This window comes from Hyaena hyaena, unplaced genomic scaffold (assembly GCF_003009895.1).
Source record: "Hyaena hyaena isolate Hyena2069 unplaced genomic scaffold, ASM300989v1 scaffold_17, whole genome shotgun sequence".
Classification (NCBI taxonomy): Eukaryota; Metazoa; Chordata; class Mammalia; order Carnivora; family Hyaenidae; genus Hyaena; species Hyaena hyaena.
Window position 1 is genome coordinate 1,572,641 of NW_024080648.1, and position 26,750 is coordinate 1,599,390.

Here is a 26,750-nt window from a genome sequence, read left to right on the forward strand (position 1 = left end):
ATGAGCCAAGGAAAGGAGTTATAACTTCAGAAAGGTGTGGCGGATGGCAAAAGATATCTTATCTTACTTAAGTGTGTGCTTTACCCTTTAAACCCAAGAGAGTCCAACACAAGTGCAGTCATGTCAAGGGGATATGCCCCCCTGGATGTTGAGGGGGAGAGTGCAGGGACATTGGCTACTTCTTAGTTTTAAGTTGTATGAAATTGCATGTTAAAATTCTTATATTCCTTGGTCTTCCAATTTCATGTGTTCTTGGGGTGTCCCTGGCCAGAAAACTCTCCTATCTTGGTGATGTTTTGTTGATCCAAAGTGAACACACTGATTGTTTGGTGTGCTGAGAGCAGGCTTTAGAAAGAAGCAAAGAGCAGGCAATGGGATTTAGAAGACAGAGATCCTGGGATGGACTCAAAGCAGACTCCTGTATGAGCACAAAGCAGAGAGGAAGAAACCATCATGAAGCAGGGGGGGAAATGTCCCTTGGTGGGACAGGACCCACTGGGACCTAATCACACATGGGCGTGTAACAAACATCCCCATCCCAGCAACAGTGTCAGCTCTTCTTGGACCAGGGCTGATAGATGGGAGAGACTGGGTGATGAGAGTCCTGTGTGGGACTGTGGACAGGAGGAAAGCCTGGTACAAGACGAGGGACAGGTACATTTGAGTGCTGTGGTTTATGACTGGTTTGGATTTAAGAAAAAAACAAAACAAAACAAAAATGGAGGAATACATTTTCAGAACTCCAGCCAGGACAGCCAGGGCTAAATTCTTCCAACTCAGGAATGAGGCTGTGTGGGACCTGTTCCCCTAATAAAAGGCTCCTCACAGGCCCAGCGCATCCCAAGCAGATGTCAAGAGAGCACAGGATGAGGGACCAGAAGGGAGGGAAGAAGGGAAAACAAGGAGATCACTGTCCAAAGGGATTCCAGCCTCAAGGTGAACTGCGCCCTCTGGGTGTCAATCTGCATGGACAATGAAGATGTAAAGACACAGGAGAATCCTCTCTCCTCTCCTGTTGCCCTAGGATGGCTCAGCTACTAGGCAAACAGGTATGTGGCAGAAAGCCAGGACTGAGTGAGATTAGAATGGGGGAGATGGGCCAACTGGGGCTGGCTCATGATGGGATGAGCTCAGGTCCACTTTGGGGAGGGATCGGTATCCTAGGAGATGCCATCTGGGGTGGAATGTGGCCATGAGTCAGGCAGCTGACAGCTCTCAGGAGGTGGCTGTGCTTCCTAAAGTGGGTCCTGTGAAGCTCTAATATGAAGGATAGGAAGTGCTGTTGACTTGAAAAGAGGGCTCCATGGGGCGCCTGGGTGGCTTAGTTGGTTAAGCGTCCGACTTTCGCTTAGGTCATGATCTCGCGGTTCGTGGGTTTGAGCCCCATGCCGGGCTCTGTGCTGACTGCCAGCTCAGAGCCTGGAGCCTGTTTCAGAGTCTGCGACTCCCTCTCTCTCTGACCCTCCCCTGCTCATGCTGTCTCTCTCTCTCTCTCTCCAAGAAAGAAATAAAAGCATTTAAAAAAAACAAAAAAACAAAAAAAACTGAAGCCTCCCATCAGCATCAAAACTCTTGAAGCCACTGAAGTAAAACTAGAGCCTCAAGAGCTCATGGCAAAATCAGCCTTCAAAGGTAGTTTCAAAATAATGTGCTACTTCTTACTAATTGTGGATGTTTGCTTTATTTTCCAGAATCTACCTTCCCCATTCACACATGGTTTTTAGCAGCAGTTTAAAAATTGTTTTATTGTTGTTGTTGTTTTGCTTTGCTGGAAAGTGCTTCTTACAGAGCAGTGTTGGCTGCCATGTTTCCTTCCAGACCATTAGGAACATTTTCAAAACCCTTGTTGCTCAAGGCAACCTGAACAACCGTGCTCAGCAGACTGCAGTGTCAGGCACGTATTCATGGTCAGCTTTCAGACCGGTGCAGTCAGAAAGGTTGTTGATTTTTATTTGAATAATCCAAATTTAAAGACCTATTAAAGGGATCTATTGTTACATATCTAACAATATTTTTAAACATGATATTTTATTAGATTGACTGAATTAGGTGACAGTTTAGGAAGCCATCTTTTGTCTTCTTTTTCTTATTTTGATAAAAAATTTTAGTTGTGCGGACCCATTTCTTTCATAAGGAGCTTTATCATTTTTTATTTAACCTTCTTACGCAGAGTAGAAGACTAAGCCCTCACAACGGCCCCAGATGTTTCTGAGTTCTCAGATCTCATCTTTTGTTTCTCTCCCCCTTGTAACTGCCCTCCTTCCCTCACTTTCTTACTATTTCTTGAACACGTTATGCATGTTCTCATTTTAGGGCTTATGTACTGGCTGTTCCTTCTGCCTGAAACTTTTTATTTTTAATTTTTTACAATTTTTTTAAATGTTTTATTTATTTCTAGGAGAGAGAGAGAGAGACAGCGTGAGCAGAGGAGGGTCAGAGAGAGAGGGAGTCACAGACTGAAACAGGCTCCAGGCTCTGAGCTGGCAGTCAGCACAGAGCCTGACGCGGGGCTCGAACCCACGAACCGCGAGATCATGACCTAAGTGAAAGTCGGACGCTTAACCGACTAAGCCACCCAGGCGCCCCTGCCTGAAACTTTTTAAAAAATGTTTATTAATTTTTGAGAGAGAGAGAGAGGGAGGGGCCAAGATGGAGGGGAACAGAGGATCCAAAGCAGGCTTTGCGCTTACAGCAGTGAGCCCCATGCAGGGCTTGAGCTCATCAACCATGAGGTCATGACCTGAGCCAGTCGGCTGCTCAACCACCTGAGCCACCCAAGTGCCCCTGCCTGAAACTTTTTATTCCTAACTAATGCATATGTAAATCCCTCATTTCCTTTGAGCTTCTATTAAGGTGTCATATCAGTAAGGTCTACCTTGACCACCTTATTTAATTTCCAACTTGCCCTCCCTTGGTTTTCCTCATCCCCATCAATCTGGTCTTTTCTTTTTTCTGAGTCCCTTTCCATGCTCCCATGCTAGTAATTTATTTACTAATTTTCTTTATTATTTAAAGGATAGAGTTGTCCTCCGCTAGAATGTAAACTTCAGAAAGGTGGTGTCTTTCCAAGTTTTGTCCCATGAAGTAACCAGAGCGTCTAGCATGGTGCCTAGAACATAGTAGGTGCTCGCTACATTACATGGCCTTTATAGTGTGGTAATTCTATGTCCCAAACACTGTACTAGGGAAATTGTTGATGAAGAAGACATCGATCTTACACTGATTAAACAGACCAGTGAGATACAAAACAGTTGTAGTAGAAAAGAACATAGATTACAGGGTATTGAACAAGAAATGATGCATATCTGAACTATAGCTATGGCAGCAGAAAAGGTAAAGTATAAAATTTGGAGAAATATTCATAAGAAAAAAATCAAGAAACCTAGGCAATTGATTAGATGGTGGAGCAAGAAAGAGGAACATATAAAAATGATTCCAATGTCTCTAAATTGAGAGTAGGAATGCTGGGAAATGAACACATTTAGGAAGTGGGTATGTAGACTGATTACTCTATGCATTAAATGTAAGATATTTGTTATGTTCAGGGGTTGATATGAAGTGAGATTATATAAATTAAGAGCATGAGAGAAAGATCTGAGCTGCAGATATAAATTTGACAGTGATTACTGTTTAGGTGATCATTGAGATTATGCTTTGGGTGATATTTTCAGAGGGAGAAAAAGTAAAGAAGATCTAGCTGAGCAGAGAGAACATGGAGAATGACAGTTTGAAAGGTGGGAGAAGAACGGCAAAGGAGAAAGAGAAGATCAGTCTGGAAAGGTAAGTGAAAAGTCAGATGTCAAAGAAGAAAAATTCAGGAAAGGAGTAGACTATTGTGACAGTTTGCAGAGAGACAGGCACACACAATGGAGAGAAAACATTAGAAAATAAATGACCTAAAATAACCATTTGGAATATATGCATCCTCGTTTGAAAATAGGTATGTTTGGAAGCCATACGTGCCTATGAGTTGGGGGAGCAAAGATTTTGAGTAATAAACACATGATTGATTACAGTTTGGGAAGTACAGTCATAAAAACTTCGTGTGGTCTTTGTTGCTTGCAATAATAGCATTTCGTTCTTAATTTGGGAAGACTTGAGAAAAGATATGTTCTCATGAGCTGTCAATTGATGGGCTTATAGGGCAAAGAAAGCATTTTTCTTTCTGATGGAAAATATTTCTACTATTTTTGTGTGTGTTTTATCTAAATATATGCAAATGTGTATGTACAGGTCTTTTACCTATACCCAGCAGTGGAATGAATGACCTCAAGGGTGATTTTGTTATTGTTCTTCATATGATGTGCTACTCATTTCCTAGATGAATTTGCTGGCTCTAACAATGAGGCATATTGCTCTGAATATTTAGTGTGAATGAGAAATACTGATTACCACTATTCCTTGGGTGTCTTTTATTTTTCACGGACAGTTTCCTCTACTGAAAATTACAATGTATATCTTTATGTGTGTTAATATGTGTACTTTAAACTTCATGAAATGGAGGCTGTGAAATGGTTTATGCTTCTGGCATATGTACTTCAACTAAATCTGTGACTATTTCCAACATGTGTATCAGTGGTTCTGATGGTAGGATGGTGATGATAATAGCATGAAGAACACTTGATCTTGCATGTTTTAGCTTCCTGAACAAATAAATAAATCTATTTTACTATATCCCTCCCCGCCACAGTGGGATATGTCATTGTTTAAAAAAGCATATTTCAAGGGGCACCTGGGTGGCTCAGTTAGTTAAGCATCTGACTTCAGCTCAGGTCACAGTCTCTCAGTCCATGAGTTCAAGCCCCACGTCAGGCTCTGTGCTGACAGCCCAGAGCCTGGAGCCTTCTTCGGATTCTTTGTCTCCCTCTCTCTCTGCCCCTCCCTTGCTTATAATCTGTCTCCCAAAAAGAAAGAAACATTAAAAAAAAAAAAACCCTTAAAAAACTTTTTTATTTAAAAAATAAAAAAAATGAAAATTCATATTTCAAGACCTTTCTGGACATGAATTAGAGGCAAGTGTGTGATGAGAACCTGTAGCCTTGTAAAAGGTACTAGAAGCAAAACATAATGGGAAGCCGTCAAAAAGTTTTATGGGAATGGTTGATAGTCTTATGTGATGACATACAAAAATATCCCTGATCCTGACGACGGCCACAGGATGGGTGGTAGTAAAGGTGAGGCACATGGTCACCCACATTGTGTCCCTGGAGCCTGGAGTATTTCCTTATGCATTGTAAGTACTTCATAAATAGTTGCTAATAGAAAGTGAACGTTCTAGGCTTATCTCAGGAGTGTCTCAGGCAGAGGAAACGTGCATAAGCTCTAGGCATAAAAAGTTCTGGCGCACTAGGAAACCGCATATGATTCAGATGGAGAATGGAGTTGGTTTTGTAGGTCACTAGGCTACAAAATTAAGCCTTGTAAGACATGGGAGACCACTTCGAGGTTTAAAACCGAGTCACACTAGATTTGCTTCTTAGAGGGTTCTGGTACGTGGATGGATCAACTGTTAAGAAAAGGATAGAAGTAGATGAACCCACAAATATAATCAGGGTTGCGAAGGCAAAGGGAGTGTTTCGGGAGCCAGTGCAAGAGAGATTCAGTCAAAAGGTACAGAAATGTTTAAGTAGAAACCAAAGAGTAGCCACTAGATTTTGGATCATCTCATTATTGTTGTCTTCGCTCTCACTTTGGTGAGCTTAAACCAGATTGTAAGGGGTTGAGGAGTGATCAGGAAATGTACACATGGAGAAAGCATGTTTACAAAATGACTTCCAAGATCTTGGTGAGGAAGGGAAATTGGGCACAGAGAAATTGTAGGATTTATTTATTTTGTCTATGTTCAAAGAGACAAAACCATGGTGTCTTTATATAATCAAGGGTGGGGGGAGCTTGAAAATATAAGAGAGGAAAAGTAAGCAAATTCTGTGTAAAAAAGAAAAAGAAACCAGACATAGGCGGAGGGACTAATTAGCCCTGGATAGCAGACAGGACACCCAACTTCTACCATGGGAGGAAAGAAAGTACTAATGGTGGCAGAGGTAAATGAATTTGTAGAGGGAGTTAAGAAATAGATTACTGAAACGGAAGGCTGGTTGCTGGCTAAAAATGCAGAAATGCATTAGTAAAACTCATCAAGCAATTTTCAATTACAAAAGCAATGGTCAAGAGCTTACTGTTTTAAGTTGGACGAAAAAGTACCATGGAGACCCATCATGCAAAAGTTGGGCTGGAAGCAGGTTTATAAACTACTGATGTTGCTCTCCCTGACTATTGACTCTCACTTGCATTTCACTTACTAAAATAATACCTGCTGGCAAGGAGAGTACTTACTGAATGTTTTATTTATTTTCTTGAAGATGAATCAATAAAGGACAAAATAAAGAAAAATGCATGTCTGTAAGTCTTTTCTAATTTCTCCCTTCTCAAAAATCATCTTACCTTGTTCTGAGTATTATTATTTCCTAAAATTATTATCATTTGCGATTGCCGTATGGTATCACGTAGCTATGTTATTATTGCCTTTGAGAAAGGACAGGATTGTAATGTTTTATGCATCTTTAAAACCATCTAATGGATCATCTTCTAGTCACTGGTCACAAAATGTAATTATGAAGTACAGAAAATCACCACCATAGCATGATGTAGTTAGAGAGAGAGAGAGAGAGAAAAGAAAAAAGTGTAGGAAAATGCCTCACATAAATATTATTGCATAAATGTCTGGAGCATCCAAATGTTTGCTGGCAGCCGTGGCAAACTGAGCGCCGGCGTCTGGCACATTCGTACTCCTCCGTGGCTTCGGGCGTCCCGGATGCATCAGCAGCCTGACCGAGGGCACTGCCGCCTCAGCGCAGACATTGCCAGGCCTGGGCACCGGCGACCTCGGTGCTGGCAGGGATTGGGCACAGTGGCGGCACCTTGGGGAGGCTCAGTGGTGATCCTGTCACAGGGCGTTGGAGGCCACGCTCCTGGTGCTGGCACCACAGAGCCCCCAGGGGGTAAGCGGAGGGGCAAGTGGCAGATACCACTATCTACACTATCATTGCAGAAGTGACCACTCAGGTGGAGGGTTTAGGGTGTTCAAAAAACAGGGGCGGACAAATACGGCACCAGAGCTGATATTAAGATCCTCATTTTAGTGTCCAGATGGCGTGGCCAGGAACACAAGGGGTTTATATTTATAGCCCTCAAACGTTCTCTTGTTTTCTACCCTCCTATCACCTTTTACTACCATTACTGTGACCACTACCACTATACCACTACCGGATCTTAATAGCAGCAGCGTATTACAGCATGTTGACCTACTGTGCGCTAGTGCTTCATAAGTTTTATCTGAATCACCTCGTTTCATTCTCAAAAATATAAACCCAGGGGCAACCGAGTGGCTCAGTCCTTAAGCTTCCGACTTCAGCTCAAGTCCTGATCTCACAGTTGGTGAGTTCCAGCCCCACATGGGGCTCTGTGCTGACAGCTTGGAGCCTGGAGACTGCTGGGATGCTGTGTCTCTCCCTCACTGCCCCAACTCTGCTTGCACTCTGTGTGTGCCTCTCTCTCAAAAATAAATAAACATTAAAAAATTAAGAAAAATATGTAAACCCATAAGATAGGTAATCTTATTTTACAGGTTGAGGGTATTATAAAATTTAAGAGAGGGATATCAGTAGTCACATTGATGCACCTACCAACTATGTGACTCCAGGACACACTGTTGGCTCTGCCGTTAGTGCTAAAATGTCTTTCACCCTTTACGACAGAAGGGACCTTAGATCTCAAGATGTTCCTGAGTCTTGCATCTGGCAAACTTACATGGGACAGTGACAAGGAAAGCCTATATGGGCAAACGTTCTATCAAAGAGGCTTCCCTTTAAAAATTTTTTTGTCTTTGAATAAGGAAATTTTGGTTAGGCTGTTTAAATAGGAATATACTGTATTATAAATTGATATCAAATACGAAGTTATTCAAAGTGGTCTGATTATAGCAGAAGTTATAATTACACTGCCATAGGCTACTGGCTGTTTGGTTATTTTGACTTGAATATATGATTACGCTTGAGCTATTTTTTATTTTAAGATTGTTAAACTTCTTTGTGAAAAAAATAATAACCCCAACTGTTTTTTATTCTTGGTTTTGGTTTTATTCGTAATGTGATTATATTATCATGCTCACATTAAACAAATGAAGTAGACTTACTTTTTTCTAAGACTTTCTCTTTTCTATGCTTGTTATGCTTACTTTTAAAGTTAATATGATAAATTTTTATTTTGGACAACTTTTCAGAGCTTTGCCTCATCAAAAGTTGTTCTTTTTTGTATAGAGTGTTTGTTATTAGCACTGGGAAACTAGACCAGCTACTTATGCAAGAACAAGGGATAGTTATTTAGTTAATGAAGGAAATGTCTTGATTTCACTTTAATTTATAAATGTTCCTCTTTGGATATTACTATTGATTATTCATTTTTAAGTTTAATGAATAAGAATACCTAAAATCATAGTCACTGCATGGTAAATATCAACCTCCGGATTTCCTGTGAAATGAATTATGTACACATTGTAAATATTATCATTTTGTTTCTTAAAGAAAATGCAAATATTTTCACTTAAATTAAAACTTTAAAACCGGAGGGGCGCTTGGAGTGGCTCAGTCAGTTAAGCATCCGACTTTGGCTCAGGTCATGATCACATGGTTCGTGGGTTCGAGCCCCACGTTGGGCTCTGTGCTGACAGCTACCTCAGAGCCTGGAGCCTGTCTTCAGAACTGTATATTAGAAATCCTTATGGCAATGTCAGGAAAAACTGCAAATCAATTTAAATAATAATATCCCACAAACTGATGGAAACGTAAGGCATTGCTCCTAGCCCAAAATCACAAGCACAAATGTGCACAGTAACAATTAGAACCTTCCTTACTTGTCCTGAAGTCTTGTCCAATGACCATCCCTTCCACGTGTGCATCCCATAGCCTTTGCTGCCCATCAGCTTCCGTTGGGACTCAGCTATTCAGCCAGACATGTAGTTTTCTGGTTCCTGGATTCATCCCTCATTTCCGGGCCTGCAGTGTATGGGCTACTATCACTAATGATGATGATAATAAAGACAACGGCTTAGGTTTATCTAGTGCTTCGTATGTGCCAGCCACTGTCTAGTCACCCAGATTTTATTATTTAATTTTCAAAACCCACCTAATTTACAGATTAGTACGTTATGCCCCAGAGAGCTTAAGTAACGCCCGAAGTTACTTAAGCCCATATCTGTAGTCCTTATGCCGTATTTCCTCACAGGGCTTTTGCCTCGTCCCTCCTGACTTAGCCTCTGGCTCCTTTCTTGTGAGCTGTTTCTAGACAGGCCTAGGTCCTATGATGTTCCTGGAATGACTTCCTTTATCTCTGCTCGTTGTCACAGAGGGGAATTTGGGAAACTTGCACATTTTGTAATTGTTCTGCCCTTTCCATGTCAACCATCTAAAATGCAGTTTGAGTTGACGAATAAACCTTGAAGACTTTAAGTCAATAATTAGCCATTAACCAGAATAGCTACTGGTATGTATGTGTGTGTGTGTGTGTGTGTGTGTGTGTGTGTGTGTGAGAAAGAGAGAGAGAGAGAGACAGAGACAGAGAAAGAGAGAGACAGATAGGCAGACTGTACATGTGGAAAGATTCACTTATTCCACAACAGTTATGAGGCTTTTACTCCATGTAAGACACTATGCTGGACAGGGGCGCCTGGGTGGCTCAGTCGGTTAAGTGTCCGACTTTGGCTCAGGTCATGATCTCATGGTTCATGGGTTTGAGCCCTGGGTCGGGCTCTGTGCTGACATCCAGCTCAGAGCCTGGAGCCTGTTTCAGATTCTGTGCTTCTCTCCTCTCTAACCCTCACCTGCTCACACTGTCTCTCTCTCTCTCTCTCAAAAATAAATAAAATATTAAAAAAAAGACACTGTGCTGGACAAGTAAAGAGGGTCCTGTGAAAAAGTTTAACATCTTGGCAGAGAGATGAGTCCACATGAAATGCTGCTGTGGGAGCTTAGGACAGAGATGTACTCATACCAATATGGCTGAAAAGGGTGTGCTTATACAATAGCTTGTAACAGTGTTTATTCCATAATAGAAGAAAATATTGTTATTACTTCCTTTAAAAATTGAAGAGAAAATCTGTCAAGTGATGAGGTATTAGCTGTACTGAAATTGAATACTATTCAACTTACAGTTGGAGCAAGAAAATGATGTAAATTGAAAGTAAATAAGGGATATTCTGAGCAAAAGCTATAGATCCAAACACTGGAGGGGGAGGGAAGAAAGATGAAAAGACTATTAATTTATCTGTAGAGGATATTTGCATATTCCCTGCATATGGAAAATCACTATAGAAAATTGTAGACAATAATCATGCTTGGTAAAGTATTATTAAGACTACGATTTGTTTTTCTTGTTGCTACCACATAAATACATTGGTATCTTTTGGGATAGTTTCACATTTTAATGTTTATTATTCTATTCTTGGAGAGGTTCAGTCTTGGCTGCGGCACTGTCTACTTTAGAAATTCTATTTACATTTGTATTTGGTTTTTCTTTCCCAATAAAATAAAGATTATGAAGGTCTGTCTACGTTATCGTTATGGTCTCAGTTTTTAAAAAATTCCAAGATTCCAGAAGATAGTACACCTTAAAGTCGAAGGCATGACTTTTCCTTTTGTGCTTTACTGTAAAACTTCTTCAGTATTTGCTGGAATATGCAGTGTCTGGAAATGAATATTTGGAAGAATTTGTTTTGCTGGTCTTGACCATTCTATTTCTGACCTAATGGGTCGTTTAACTATTAGATCTTTCCATTAGAGGCTTTTACTTTGGCATAGGGCAGGCTTTGGTTAATAGTCATGAGGCTTTTTTTTTTTTCTAACTAATGCATAGACAATTCAGAACTCGGGGCTTGAGATGTGGAAGGTTCCCAGTAAGTGTTTGTGAATGAAGACACCAAAGAGGGGGTGGAATGATGTAGGAGGGTTAGCCTAAGGGGGCGAATAAATGTGCCAGCTGCATCAATCACCCAAACCTTTCTTTCAGTTTTTACAACATATGTTTATAGAAATAGTATTAACAATATTAATATTTTATTCAGTTTTATATGGTTTCACACGTACGTATATGGAACCAGACTCTGTGTGTGCATATATGTGTGTATATACATAGATATCCTGGTGTTAATGTAACATGCAAAATAATTCTCTAGAGTCTTATGTTAGAGAATACCAGTGCTTACCCGTGTATGTTCTCTTTTCCTTTCCAACTATATATCCACACTGCATTCTCCACGCCCCTCTACAGTTAGGTGGGAGTGTGTGACCACCTTGCGGACAATGCATGTGAACAATGCAATGGTATACGGCAGTTCCTGGCTTAGCCCCAGAAATCTTCCCCAACGTACTCTTTTTCCTTAGCTCCTAGCCAGAAACACCTAACATGTGGCATTTTCTTATCAGTCACCCATGGCAAGGGATCTGTTATCAGAGACGAAAGGGTAGGAGAGCCTTGTGACAACACGGCAAAAATCTCCTAAGACCGTTACCAGTGATAACGTGGAAGGCAGGGTATCTACTCACTGAGCTTTCACCCCAAGAGGAACAAGTAGTAAAAAAACATAGCGTTTAGTCACTAAAATTAGAGGCCTTTGGCAAAGTATTGTAGAAATACATAGGGCAAAATAAGAGGGAATAGGGACAGGCCAGCAATTTGGGCCACCAAAATGATGGAAATTCTTTTTAATCTCCATAAAGTAAGAGAGAAAAAATTTAAGAAACTTAGATTTAAGAAAAAAATTAGGGGGGCGCCTGGGTGGCTTAGTCGGTTAAGCGTCCGACTTTCGCTTAGGTCATGATCTCGCGGTTCGTGGGTTCGAGCCCCGCGTCGGGCTCTGTGCTCACTGCCAGCTCAGAGCCTGGAGCCTGTTTCGGTCTGTGTCTCCCTCTCTCCCTGACCCTCCCCTGCTCACGCTGTCTCTCTCTCTGTCTCCTAGAAATAAATAAAAATATTAAAAAAAAAAAAAAAGAAAAAAATTAGGAAAAATTAAGAAATTTAGCCCCCTAATGTAAGAGGGAAAATCTTAAGCAAAGAGTCGACAAAATTTCTCATCATAATAAAGCCTGTTGGATTTGTGACAAAATTCAGATTAAGGGTGGTCTTCTTCTCAAGCCTACTATCCATGCGTCATCATGTAGTCACCCATTAGTTTAACAACGGGAATGTTGGGAAGGAAGCAAAGAAATAAAGTACATCTGAGAAATTTATCTAGGAAAGAAATGTGGATGTGGTCATTGGCACATGAAATTAGATGGGAGGAAATAGATTATAAGCTTAATATTTTGAGAGAATTTCACTGCCAAAAGAACTACTTTTAATGTTGGACATTCCAAATGCCAAACAACTTTTGAGCTCTTCTTATGAGTTGCACTCTGTCTCCTCCAAGGTACATACATTGACACTCTACCACTCAGTCCCTCACAGTGTGGCTGTATTTGGAGGCAGGCCCTTTAAAGAAGAGATTAGGTTAGAATGAAGATATTTGGTGGGTCCTAACCCAATCTGACTGGAGGTCTCCTCAGAAAAGGTAATTTGGACACACAAAGAGAGGGTTACACACATTCAGAGGACAGTCCCTAGGAAGATTCAGTGGTGGCGTGCCATCTGCAAGTCAAGGAGAGATGTCTGGGACAGATCCTTCTTCCCTCAGAAGAAATCAAATGTGCCAACATGGTGATCTTGGACTTCTGACCTACAGAGCTGCGAGAAAATAAATTGATGTCGCTGACGCTACCAGGCTGTGATATCTTGTGGCAGACCTAGAAAGCAGATACAGCTCTCTAGCATCTAAGGAGAGCCTACTCCTCAACACCCATATCAGATGTAGACAAGGAGGCTGATGATGAACGCAGAATAAACCTCTGAAGTGTGGAGGCAAGACAGCATTGGGCCAGCGAGTCCCTCCCAGTAATCTCAGGATCTGATCAGGGAACACTGTCTACTCCCAGGATAAGGTGCCTGTGTAATATCCGTCAAGCTTCCTTCATAATTGCTAAGGGTCGCTGGAACTTGGGTGTCTCTGCTTCTTCCTCTTTCAGAATAGGCACAATTTCTTATGATTATCTTGTCCTTGTTGCACATTTTCATATGAGAATTTGGAGAAAAATGATTGTCTCTTAATTCATAGATGGCTGGCAGTGAGAAGCCACACCTAGAAAAGTCTACACATAATAGTGATACTAGGCACTGAGCTAGATACAGGGTTTGGGTGGCTCAGTCTTCTTTAGAAATAAGGTGATGTAGGGGCGCCTGGGTGGCTTAGTTGGTTGAGCGTCCAACTTTCGCTTAGGTCATGATCTCACGGTTCGTGGGTTCGGGCCCCGCATCAGGCTCTGTGCTGACTGCCAGCTCAGAGCCTGGAGCCTATTTCAGAGTCTGTCACTGACCCTCCCCTGCTCACGCTGTCTCTCTCTCTCTCTCCTAGAAATAAAAATTAAAAAAAAAAAGAAAAGAAATAGGGTGATGTATTTTTTGTAGGTCAGTAAGAGAGCAAAGAGGTATTTGGTGGCCAAAAGGAGTAACTGTGATGGAGATTGCTCATGCTCATTAGGATCCACATTATCTCTTCCTTTCTTTTCACAAAACCACACTGCATTACCCAGTATCTCCTAGAGCTAGGTCAGGCCACGTGTCTGAGTTTAGGTTGATAAAATGGCGTATGGTGTGATATATACCAGTTCTAGAGGTATCCCACAAAACCCACTACCCTCCAATTATTTTCTCTTTGTCTCCTGATGGGTTGAAAGTAATCCAATAAAGGACTTAAGGTTCTAGAATTCAGACGAGACACTAGATTTGAGTAATTGTGTGGGGCAGAATTCTCACCACACTGACCCACATCAGTATGTGATGTGAACCAGAAGTAAACATTTGCTGTAGTAAGCCACTGGGGTTTGAGTGTTGCCATAAGTAGCATCATTTCTGTTGACTAATATAGAAGTGTGCTTATGAGTAGACTTGCTGGATCATAGCCTATGCATATGTTCAAATTTACTAGATAATGCCAATTTCCCCAATACCGTTGAACCAATTTATACTCTCATATAGAATACTATGAAAGTATTCCAGTGGCTCCATATTCTCCCCAACATTTTCTATTGCCAGATTAAAATTTGTTTTCAAATGGAGTGGTATAATATAATATTTATTATGGATTTAAGTTGAATTTTCCTGAGTACTAATGAGGATAGTCTTATATTTGACTGGTTGGTTAACTTCTTCCAGGAAGCACTGGTACACATGCATATATATACATACATAGGTATACATCTATGAGACCTCTGTGTGTGTGTATATATAGCCTTACATATATAAAACTACATATATACAGTTTAACATATTTCTTGTTCTCTGTCTATTTTGTGAATTTCTTTTCTTGGTTGAGCTGTGGTTTTTTTATGGTATATCAATTCAGTTATTATTTAATATATTGGTTAGCACATGCAGATTGTAGGAAATTTAGAAAATAAAAAGCAACTATAATCCCGCCGGTAAAGACAGCAACTCTTAAGAGTTGGTATATTTTTGGGGCACCTGGGTGGCTTAGTCGGTTAAGCGTCCGACTTTCACTTAGGTCATGATCTTGCGGTTCGTGGGTTCGAGCCCCGCGTAGGGCTCTGTGCTGACTGCCAGCTCGGAGCCTGGAGCCTGTTTCAGTCTGTGACTCCCTCGATCTCTGACCCTCCCCTGCTCACGCTCTCTCTCTCTCTCTCCTAGAAATAAATAAAACATTAAAAAAAAAAAAAGAGTTGGTATATTTTTATTTAGTGAATACCTGTGAAACAATGAAAGTATATTGTAGATTTTTAGAATCTACGTAAGGGGATTTAGAAATCCCATAATGGGATTTAAAGAAAAATGTATTAACTTTTGAGTTAGTCTTTGTGGTGATGCTCTTTATGTGTGTTGTTTTAGTCAACTCAATGTCTATTAAAAAAACAGTACAACATAAAGTAGTTATAGCTTTTCTAATAGGAGCTCATTATTTTATGAGGTCTGAAGAGTTAAAAGACTGGTCATAGGGTCACAAGTTAATGAGCAGAGAAGCCAAGACTATAATCCATCTCTCCTAATTTCCAGTTTAATTCTCTTTCCATCACATCCTGCATGAAAAGTTTTTCAAAAAGTAAAACATATAAATGTATTTTTCTATACCTGAAATCCCAAGACCAAGGTCGAGATCTTGTTGAGGTGTGACTATTAATTTAGAACAGGATTATGGCACTGAGATATGTGACCTTTATGATTGTCTAGAACACATCTTTGAATTTGCATTGCATTATCTCCTATTGATTATATTGTTAAATCTATGTGCTGGATCTCACTATTTCTTAACACTGTGTGATTTCAAGTGTACTGACCTTCAATAATTAATATTCAATAAATAGTAATTTAAATGTACAAAGTTATAAAGATTATGATCTATTAGTGGTCCCAAACTTTATATCACTGAGCCAAAATTTTATCTTACTAATTTTTTATGAACAATTAAGTTGACTAAAGTTAAGAAGGCATTTTCTTCTTTTTATCATAAAAGAAAAATTAAGCATTTTTATATTTACCAGAATGATAGAAATTTTATCTTTGAGTCAGTGTCTTATGTTACACAGCAGGGAAGTTTGACTGGCATAGATAGATAGTCATCTTTTTGTAATTCAAGTCTATGTCAAATAGAGGCAGAAGTGAAAAAAAAATTGTAGTTCATCTAGTCTCAAAAGTACTCAGTTCCCAAAGTTTTATAAAATGCATCTAAAAATGTGTTTGGTGGAATTGGTTTTTAATGAAAATATAGAAAATTCATATTTTTCTTCCAGATCAGGAAAGAACAGGTAGAAAATTAAACTTAGAATATCACCATGTGAAAAAGAACAGTATAGTCACAAAGAATTATGTGGGTGATTTAGATCCTATTTGCTATATACTGAGACTGCTTCTAAAATAGATTATTGGGAGAAAAATCTGTGAAGATGGTACATTCTGTCTTTAATGTTCAGACCTTTAATAAGCATGCGTTTTGCTCATACGTGCTTTATGCATCAAAACAAAAATTCTTAATCACAGATAAATTAAGATTTTATCCTCTATATCAAGGAAATTCACATATCCAATTATGCCTTTAAGAAATTTCACCCTTGCAAACACACATTGCAAAATGCGTGTCTCTTGAAAAAGAAGAGCATTTGCTGTCTTTATTACAAACACATTCTGGGTAGCCCCACTGAAAGAAGCCAAACCTTGAAGCTTCCAAACATGGAAAAGCATTTAGAACAGGACAGGTTTGATCGTAAAAAAAGGAAAAAGCTATGGGTACCACATTTGGGAAGGAATGCCGTCCATCCTGTCTAAAAGTTCTTACCAAATGCATGAAATTGTATTTGCAATGAGGACAAAGAAAGGTATTCCTGGGCTTTTAGGAAGATCTTTTCCCCTGGCTGACATTAGGCATTCGGCTGCAGCTTATGGGGAATGTTCTCTCAGTTCAATGTGAAGAGTGTATCAGTTTAGTAACAAAATTGTCACGCATAATTAAGCTTAAAAAAAAAAAGGCTCCCTAACTTGGTATGTTATAGTCACAAATGCGGAGAGAATGAAATGAGCCCAGGAGATACAACATGCTGCGTGGGCTTCAATGTTGCTGGGGCTGATTAAACAGTTTGTGACCGCTTGCTGTAAACATAGTTTGTCATGCAGGATAGATGATTCCAACCAACTCCCATTTCCATAAGGCCTCACTCTGTCTTCCTCTGCTTTTATTCTTTCTTTAAAGCAAATCAGTGACAGTCTTAAATATTGTAATATGGTATCTTTTTTTGTTCTTTTGACTTTTCATCCTATGTTAGTGGAGCACTTTGAAGAACTTCATATAAAATAAGAATATTTAACAATGACCGAAGAACAAATTCTCTTCTTAGAAGTGTTAAAGTGTTAGTTACTACCCTTGAGGGTAGTACATATTGATGATGTTAGGAAGCTGAGTGCCAACCGGTCCTAGTAAAATCTGGGGCACCTGGGTGGCTCAGTTGGTTAAGCGTCAGACTTCAGCTCAGGTCATGATCTCACAGTTCATGGGTTCAGGCCCTGCGTCGGGCTCTGTGCTGACAGCTAGCTCAGAGCCTGGATCCTGTTTCAGATTCTGTGTCTGCCTCTCTCTCTGACCCTCCCCTGTTCATGCTGTCTCTCTCTCAGAAATAAATAAAAACATTTAAAAAATTTAAAGAAAAAATAAAATTTAAGTTTAGGAAATCTTTGGACTCCCCAATCCTTCAAAATAAGAAAGAATCCAAAAACAAGTTTAAATTTCATGATTATTATTTAAGCATAGCATATTCTCTAGAATTCGGTTTTATATCTAAGAAATTACTTAAGGTCTATCATAAGAACTTAACTTATTAAATATAGTTTTATTTATTTAATCTGTATTTTTATTTAACTCAGTAAAGGCATGGGGAAAAAACGAGACAAAATTTCATATTAACTAAATTCCTAAATACAAGTTTCAAACAGCAATCATATGCCAGTGAACAGACCAGGAGAAAATTGTGTTCTATTTTATGACATTATTCTTGGTCGTTCCCGTAGGAATGGAAAATTTCCAAACTAGAAGTTAATTGAGAGTAAGTGGCCTGTTTTAGAATTTAATTACATTGAGTGTTCCCTTCTAGATTCCTTAGTTTTTTGTTTGTTTGCTGCTCCAAGTACTCTATCCAAGGCCAACCCTACCTTCAGTTCCTCTTGGCTGTTGAGATCTTTCTTTTGGAATTAATTAGGTTTTATTTCTCCCCCTCCATATCTGAGGTCCTGTCCCTCCAATTTCTCCTTTTTTTTGTTAGAGTGATGGTAGTAAAACAAATTGAAAGACTGACAGTTCATAAAGGTTTCATTGTAGTCAGTATTATATTGGTTTATCACTCTGTGCTTAAAGGGTGATGGTATAACAGTCTTAAGTTTTTCTGTTGGAATAAACATATTTCCAGAAAAATCACTTTCCTTCCAAAAGGTTAGTTTAAAAAGTTGATATTAAGCCTGTGGATAGAAATTAATTTTGCTAAAGAATTGAGTTCTGGGATTGAAATGAACCAACTAATACAGTCAATACGAATAATGAAGCCAAGGCCTTCCTTCTTTCTAATAAAGGTAAAAGATTGTTGCTCTGAGGGGGAATGTTGCAATTTTAAGAATCCTTCAGAGTTGTATTTTATTTGGTGTACCGTTATAATTTTAGGGTTCACCATTTCTGACCTTTTAAAGTTTCTAGATAATTGACAAGCATTTTATGGGAAAGTGCATTGAAGATCAACATTGCCTTCGGACCAAAGACATTTGACAACATTTCTTCTCCATTTATTTGTACTCATATAACTGTGAATTGATGACGAGTACTGGCATGCTTCTCTTTTGTTTTAATTATTACTATGTTATAGCATTAGCTGCTACGCATTTGTTGAGACTTTTAATTCAAGTTTTCATCAAACTAATATTCTTTTCTGTAGATTTCTTTTTTCCTTAGATGCCACAGGAAGTTTAGCATTTTAAGGTATCTTGTTTTTAAAACTTCAAACTATAATTATCAGTGTTCATAACTCTGAGCTGTAATAAATGGTGGTTTGGGGGATTCTAGTAAAACTATTTGTACTAATTATAAATCCCTAAGTTCTCCAAAGAAGATCCACCATTATCTTTTATGGACTAGTATCATCTATGCTATACAAAGTATATGCATTCTCATGAGAGAGAGAGGTACTTAAAAAACATTTCTTTTGTTAATTTTTGAGAGGGGGGCTTGGGGGACAGAGAGAGAGGGAGACACAGAATCTTAAGCAGGCTCCAGGATCTGAGCCGTCAGGACAGAGCTTAACGCGAGACTTGAACCTACGAATGGAGAGATCATGACCTGAGCTGAAGTCAGACGCTTAACTGACTGAGCCACTCAGGGACCCCTAGGGATGTACTTTTTAAGTCATATGTGGCTAAATAATGAAACATAATTTTAACTAAAAATATACATTTGCCAATCTTTTTCACCATTAAACCTAAAACAAAGGGGAGATGTGTTCCCAATTTCAAGTTTTTCGTAGCTTTACATCTACATTCTGACTCCTTTTTTGGCTAGAAGTAGGCATGTTTGTGTCTTCGTTTTATCTGGAGTACTAATCCTATTTTTTTCTTTTCCTTTCTATTCTTGAATAAAATTTGAAGTAGCAACATAATCTAGGTTGAAGGTGAGCAGAAATTATTTTAACTTAATTTCAATATTGATTTTTTAAAATGAAAATATACATCTGTGCTATAATAGAGGTGAGTGAGCATTCTGGGGAAGAGCCAAAGCATATCCTGGTGACTACATCAAAATGTTAATTGTGCATTTGATTTGTTATTCCTCATAGATTCACATATAAACAATGGCATCTCTTACTTGTATAAAAATAAAAACAACCTACTATTTTATATTCCCATGTTTTCCAGTACATTTTAAACGGCATGGAATGAAAACTATTTTTGAGAAATAAACCTTGAGAAAGGCAAATGTTTAGATCATATGAATGTAAATAGTGATCATTAGAAGCTACTAGGGGCTACTATGTAAGTAAGCCACTTATTACTCTATTATCATGAAATATAAATACATTATTTATCCCTTTAATAATTTCAGAAAATGGAAATAAAACATGATCTTACAAGGTAGTATGCTAAGAAAAGAAAACGTAATCTGACTTCAGCTCAGGTCATTATCTGATGCCTCTTGAGTTTGAGCCCCACATTGGGTTTATTGCTGTCAGCACAGAGCCCACTTTGGATCCTCTGTTCCCCTCTCTCTTTGCCCCTCCCCCCCTCTCTTTCTCTCAAGAATAAGTAAACATTAAAAAAAATTTTTTAAAAACATAAAAATTTTAAATTTGGCTAGAGAGTCAGGAGGGAGTAGTATAAAGGCCAACAAAATCAAAAACTCTACAAGTGGTTTTAAACCCTATTTATGAACAAAAATATTGTCTCTTGGGATTGAAAGAAAAAAGAGTATAAATTTCCCATTTCTGTAAGTTAATATAAAGAAGCCCATAATGGCATTTGTACATTTGCTTTAATACTTTATGGTAAAGGATGACGTTCTTGAATGTATCCATGGACTAATGCTCTTGAAATGTGATATCTCATGAAAGGCAGGTGTTTCCACAGTGTCTTCCTCCCAGCATCCCCCCCCCCCCCCCCCCCCGCCCGGCTTGAGGGTTGTAACTGCTATTTGCACTTTGCCTCTGAATTACACATCTTTGCTAAAATTGAATCTTGCTCCCTTCACATACCCTGTTATGTACCAGAATGATCTCCTGAAGCAGCCATGGGTAGCGGTCTGCCTCTTGAAATTTTGATTCAGGGCACCTAGACAACGTTCCTTTCCTTAGTTCACTTCCCCATCGTTCCATTCCCCTGTTTTGAGTTTCTTTAAAGTTACTTCATTTTCTGACACTTGCCTCCCTGAGTCTTGTGTCAGTCGAAGTGGAGTTGAGTTCTGATTGCCTTGAAGGGTTATATAAATATGGCTCAGGAAATCATATTTTTGTGATCAAATTTCATTTTTTGATTTTAGGGATATTCAGCCTAATGAATTTGCATGGGGACTCATGAAATGGTAAAACACTTGGAAGTCTGTTGCTGTGTAGACATTTAATTGGACCCAAATTTGGAACAGATCTGAAAATCGCCTACAGTTTCTGTAGCTCAAATGCCTGTCTGGTCAACGTTACATGGTGGATATCATTTTGTATTATTAAAGATGAATTAAAGTCATTATATGTGTGACTGTATAAAACTTCTGAAAAATATGGTTAAACTTGGCCTTTATTATTTCATACGACAATCACTTTTTCTTCCAATCATAATTTCATGCCATACTAAGAAGCTGTCTGGAGTCTTTTTCTGAATAGTGTTTAAACATTAATGTTTATTTTTGCAGATATCTTTCTTGGGTTGTGTTTTCACAATTACAAATTTCAAAGTTATCTCAAAGATAGCATCATTTTAATATGCTCAAAATAAATTTTGCTTTTTATATTCAGCTTGCTGAAGTTAGGCATTAACAGATTGATAGGGAGTATAAAATTATTTTATACGGAAAAACTGGAAATTAAAAAAAACATGTAATTATGTATATTCATGCTGTATGATTGATAACGTCTAGAAAAAGAAACCTTTTAAGAGCTACACATTTTACATAATTTCATTTACTCTCAACCTGGAGCCTTGTTTTTCATCATCCATCAGTAAGATGAACATTGAAAAGATGTTCGGCTCCACCAATTGTGGACTATTGGCTACTTGACGTTAACCTTGAAAGCTGTAGGCACGAGTCGAAGTTTGAGAGAAAGGTAGCATTGCTGAGCTTGTGGAATAGAATCAGCTTAAACTCAAGAACTGTGTGCTTCATCATAAAGCTGAGAACACTAGGATTAGCTGCAGACTGAGAGGGGTATTTGTGCATTTGTGTGTTGGGGGCCGGAGTCATGGAGGTTGGTAGATGTTAGAATAATAACGGTAAAAGATTCTGCCCACACACATTTATCTGTTTCCGGCGTATTTGTGTGTTTATGTGCTAGACCCTTGGGACACACTGGTGCATAAGAAAGCTGGAACTTACCTTCCAGAACTTAGAGTATACAGAGGAGTCAGACAAACAGATCTCAAATGCGTACACTCAATAATGATGAAAAGATGAGGCAGCTATGAAGAGAGAATGGAGAAGGGGAGTATCTGAGGAACTCACTTGAGGAAAATCCTCTCTCCAGAGGTGACTTTAGTCTGAAGCATGAGGATTAAACTTGCGAAGAGGGAGGGAGAGCTGGCCTGTCTGGGGGATAAGGGCTGTGGTTGGGGGTGCAGAATGGCAGGTGGGGAGACCCTGTGGCTGGAGCAGAGCCGGGGGGGGAGGGGGGAGATGCAGATGGATTGAGAAAAGGAGGCCAGGAGACTAGATGGTGCACACTTAAATCCAAGGGGAAAAAAGATATTTTTAAAGAAACAAAGGTAATGATTTATTCAACACTTTTTCTGAAGAGGAAAACATTTTTAGGTCTCACTACTTTTATGCCATAAACAAGAGGAGAATGTTTAAATCCCTCCAAAAGTCATGCTTATACACCAAAGGATATTTAAATGAAAAAAAAAAAAAAGAGCCTTTACCCCAAATCTACACCCTACAAGTTAAGTGTACTGACCTCTCAGTGTCTATGTAAAGAATAATTTTCCAGTAAAGGATTGCTTATCATAAGAAGCATCAGCAGGAGAAATGCGCTTTATTTCTGTTTGTCACTTTGTTTAAAAGTCTTTCTTAAGCTCCCAACGCTGAAAGCAGCAGAGATGGAAAGTGAATACGTGTGAATACATGCATATGACACACACAGGCGTGTTCTTCCCCGATCTACAGGAGCCAGATGAGGCAACATGTGAAATGAATTAAAATGCTTGTCACCTACTGGATTCCGGGCAGAGGGCAGTCTTTAAGACCCAGCAGCACAGTATTTGTCTGGAGAGGAAATGTTGCTTTTTGACAGATGAGAGAAATCCCCTTAGCGCTGGCTGTGGGAAGAGAGAAGTGAAGTCAGTCACCTGGTGGTGAAGGCCAGTAAAACAGCAAAGCAGGAGGAAAATTTTTCTCTCCCTCTCTGGCTTTTTCTCTCTCCCTCTTTTCTCTCCTCTGTAGGATCCACCTCCTGTTCTCTCAACTCTTTTTAGCATAACCTTCAAAGGCGATCGTTCCCTTCAGACTTTATTATCTTCTTCTCCCCATTGAGAGAATACCTCTTAGCTGCAAGACATTTTTAAGTCTATGCAGGACTTCGGGGATTTGATGATCGTGCCAGGGAAATTGATCATTGTTAATGCTTGGGACTCACAGTGTGCTAAATTAGCTACCAGAGTAAGCCTGACGGAGGAAGGCTTTTATAATATACTCTTCTCTTCAGTTTGAACACATTTGCTTGAAATTTGCCGCATGATGCTGTCCAGGGAAGCAGCTTTTTTTCTTGGGATGCAGCAATTCGCTGGTTTCTAAGCTTATTGCAGAAGAAGAAATAATCTTAAATAGAGTGGATCTTCCCCCCCCCCCCCCACCCCGTGCTTGATTCGACTGAAGCTGTGTTGCACCGCCGTAAAGATCACCTGTCACTAAATCTTCCAGGAAGTCAAACAAACTGAATTATAATTATTATTTATTTATTTTTATTATTTTTAACCGGTGGAGGCGGCGTGATCACGGAGAATGAGACTGAGAGAAGCTGCCAGGGCTTGGAGGACGATAAAGCTGAGTTTAGGCTGGAAACTAAAAGACTAGATTGTTTTTTGGTTCAACTTGCCCGGTTTCTCCGCACTTGCTTTAGTTTCGCTCCATGGACAGATCAACAAACCTGGACATCGAGGAGCTAAAGGTACGTGATCCTCCCGGCGGGCGGGCGTCGGTCCTGCTTTCTCGCGCTCGTCTGCTCTCTCGCTCTCTCGTTTTTCCGCTGCCTCTTCCTGGCACCGCTGGAAGAGTTGCTGGCCCCGTGGGACGGCGAGGGGGCATTTGGGGGTGCGGCGTACCCGGGCGCAGGCGCCCCTCCGCGGGCCGAGGACGCGCAGGGTGGCTCGCGCCCCCGGGCTGGGCTCCCTGCCCGGCGATCGCAGCCACCACGTCCTCCTCCTCCCGGTCGGAGGCGGCCGCGCTCCGGGTGCCCGTTAGCCTCGCGGGGGGCTCGGCTGCTCCGCAAAGTTGCCCGAGACGCGCCGCCACTTTGCCACCGCTCCCCCCGCGCCCGCCCGTCCGCCCGGGGGCAGCCTTGTTTCCGCTCGGAGAGGCCGGGACCCCTACGTCGGTGACCCGGCTTGTTTCCCTCCCCACACTCACGCAGACCCTAATGTCCCCACCACGGCTGATGCGGTCTCACCCACAGTCGCACCGCCCTGGGCGCGAACTCGTGTTCTGGGGAGGGGGGAGGGGGGCCGGAGAGGTGCCCCGGCTGTCTCCGCCGGGCCAGCGCCGCCGCCCTGCCTGCCCCAGGCACCCGGGTCTGGGGTGTGGGGAGGAGGGGGTGGCACCCGCCGAGGCTCCCTGTGTCCCTCCCCCTCGGAGGAGCCGGAGCTCCGTGCGGGACCCGAGCCGCGCCCCACAACCCCCCCCCAGTCCCGCCCGCCCGGCGCTCCCGGGAGGACCCCCTCCGCACCTTCTCGCTCCGGGATCCCAGGCTCGGCAGCGAGGGGGTGACCGGCCGGGGCACCCGGGCTGACACTGTGTCCCCCTGCCTGTGGGCACCGGCTGCCTGCAGTGCCGTTTAAAACCAGACCCCCCCAAACCCCCAAACAAAACCCCCACAAAACTTAAAAAAAATCAACAAAGTATAAAATAATTTAAATGTCCCGCTCAGTGTCAGTGAAAAAGCGGGAAGGGGGTGGGGGGAGCTGGGAGCATCTTTTCTTTTTATTCTGCACGGGTTTGGTTTTGTTTGTTTGTTTGTTTGTTTTTACCCCTAGGCGTTTTTTGCACGACTGTATTGATTGCTTCAGAGGGTTCTTATTTGTTTGTTTATTTTGACTAGAGATTCATTTCAGGTGGACCCTGTTCAGGTGAGGATTTTTAGACACTCCTACCCACTGGGGGAACTTGACTAGTAGACGTTTGCTTGCAAATGTCATGGAAATTGGATTTGCCCTGTAGGGAGAGAGATGGAGGAATCGCCTGTAGAGGGCAAAAGGCTGTAAGCAGCCGACTCTGCCCTGGCCAAGGCGCCCAGCCCAGAAGCCGCTTCTCCCCAGGGTGGCCCCCGGATCCCCCATGCTCCAAATTGCATAGAAGGAGAAGGAAGGAGGGGCAGAACTGTGGTGGTGCTTTGTGGACTCTGCCCCCGCCCCAGACTGTCCATGAAGATGGGGGTTTGGGGGGGGGGGGAAGGAGATGGTCAGAACTTAGATCCCACTTCATTTAAGACTGGTTTTGTTGGGGGGGGGGGAAGTGAAGTAGTTAACATTTGCTGCTCCACTTCAAGTTGGGGAACAATAACTTTCTGAGTTAGGACCAAGGTCACAATCAGTAGACCTTAGCCTACAAGAAAGCTCTGCTATTATTTCTGCACAACACCAGGACGGAATAGATTGATTGTCTCTGTGTTTGAAAAGATCCCTTGCAGCTTTTTCCAAGCATCCGAATCTCTTGAGAGAGGGGGAGGTTTTATCTGAGATGCAAAAGACAGCACATGAATGTTTGTAACTGTGTCTCATGAGGAGACAGAGTATCCAGATGGATTTTTTGGTTACATATTAGGTATGGCACGTTTCTTAGGAGAAATGAAAAGGAAAATGGCTTGGGGTGATCATTTCCCCTGATATCCCATTCATGTTTTGCTAGTTTAGACCCTCTGCCCCCAAATCTTGGCACCACTAAGTTGTTTAAATCAGCAAAAAGAGCAAACCCGCTCTGGAAGCTCCTGTCTAGTTTCGTAGAAGATCCCAGTTAACCGTGAAACTCTTACGCATGAACTCAGAGATTCTCACAGCCAGACTGTGATGTACTTTGCAGATCAGCAGCAAAGGGTAGAAAATGGAAGAGCTTGGGTGGGAGGGGGGTGTACTGGCAATGCCTGGGAAGGAGGAATATTCAAGGCAAAGATCCTTCAAGGTTGCTGAGCAGTGATGTCTGGGACAAGCCACTGTTGGGGGTCTAGAATAGGCAAAAGAGGAAATGTAGTCCAGCCTCAATCAAAAATGTTTGAGATCCTCTAGTTTGGTAGTAAATTTGTGTTATCCGGTTTGACTATGCTTCTAGAACATGGAGGCTTTAAAACACATTCTGGAATATTACGATTTCTAGAGGTATATACTACATGTGGAATAACTTGTCTGGATTTCCTCTTATTATCAGAATCCACTGCCTTGGGTTTTCTAGACAATTCCAGGCGGAATTATTTTCTGGTGGCTTTTTGCAGAAAGAGATCCCCATGGTGGTCAGTGGAGAGAGAGGAGATAGAAGTTCGGGGTACTTATTTTTTACATTATTTGCTTGTTGACTTTTCTTCCTGTGGTCCAAGGATGCTTACATTAAGTCATGTTCATATAAAAACTACTTTTGATGATGTTTTAAATACATGAATATAAAAACAATGTTCACTGGGATTTGATAAATAATGTGCATAATATTACAGGGATACCATTTAACTTAGTTTTAGATCATTAGTGCCATTATTAGGTGAAACTCCTTCCCTCAAGTTTTAGGAAAGGCAGATTTTACTAATTTTTTATCTTTTTTTGTGGTAAACTAGTTTTCTTTTACGAGATTTTAGCAAAGAATATAGTTTTTGCGACGCTGGATGTGTGGACGTTGGTTATTTATATGCTGTTCCATAAATAGAGTTGTCTTTTGTAAGTTTTTAAACTAAAGATAAACTCCAGTCACTAGGTGTTAACAGCCATTGCTGTCATTATCATAAAACTAAACATAATCTGCACATTAAAAGATTTACTGGTGGAAAACTAAAATGCAGTTGTATGTATAAAACTTGCTAATGAAGGTGAGCCTGTTTCATCTTCTATTCTGCACACAAGCTCCTAATGAAATAAATCAGTGTTGAAAAGGGAGTTCTCATCCAAAGACTTTTAGTCTGTTCTTTTTCCCTTTGATCTCTATCTGTTTCTCCAATAAATGTATGAACTTTACTCTGGATTTT